The sequence below is a fragment of the Molothrus aeneus genome, chromosome Z (assembly GCF_037042795.1).
Source record: "Molothrus aeneus isolate 106 chromosome Z, BPBGC_Maene_1.0, whole genome shotgun sequence".
Lineage (NCBI taxonomy): Eukaryota > Metazoa > Chordata > Aves > Passeriformes > Icteridae > Molothrus > Molothrus aeneus.
The window spans coordinates 53,759,522-53,760,066 of record NC_089680.1 but is presented as its reverse complement, the minus strand read 5'-3'; positions in this window follow the sequence as shown (position 1 = coordinate 53,760,066).

The window sequence follows — 545 nt, the reverse complement described above, 5'->3', positions numbered from 1 at the left end:
CTTTATAGTAAGGTAATACTGCAAAATACAGTTGTGGAGAATATGGGGATTAAAACAGATTAATTCAGTTTTGCACCAAAACTGAAGCGCTGAGTAGCTCATAAGGGCTCAGTTGATTATATTAAATATTTTAAACACATTTATGGGGATGATTTTAAATATGTAGAGAATAAAGTATCCAGTTCTGTAAAGGGCTAGACAGAATCAGCTACAAATTTGACACCAGGTTCAGACCATTTATGAATTCTGCAAAGAGCTCAAGCAGAAAAAGAGCTTACAGTAAAATTCAAATGCATTTAAAAGGAGTTTAAAAGCTAAGACATCCATACTGCATGGTGTTCATTTATTATATTGTAAAAACTACACTGCAGAATCTGGAGTTTCCAAAGCTTTGCAGGGAATTACTTCAGGAGTATTTGTGTTTGGCCATTGAAATGTAAAAAACATGGTGGGGGGAAAAAGATTTTTTTTATCATTGTTCTAGCAAATACCAGATTATCTCATAAAGAAGGTTTATTCCTATGAGTTTTCAGCTCTATTTCTGA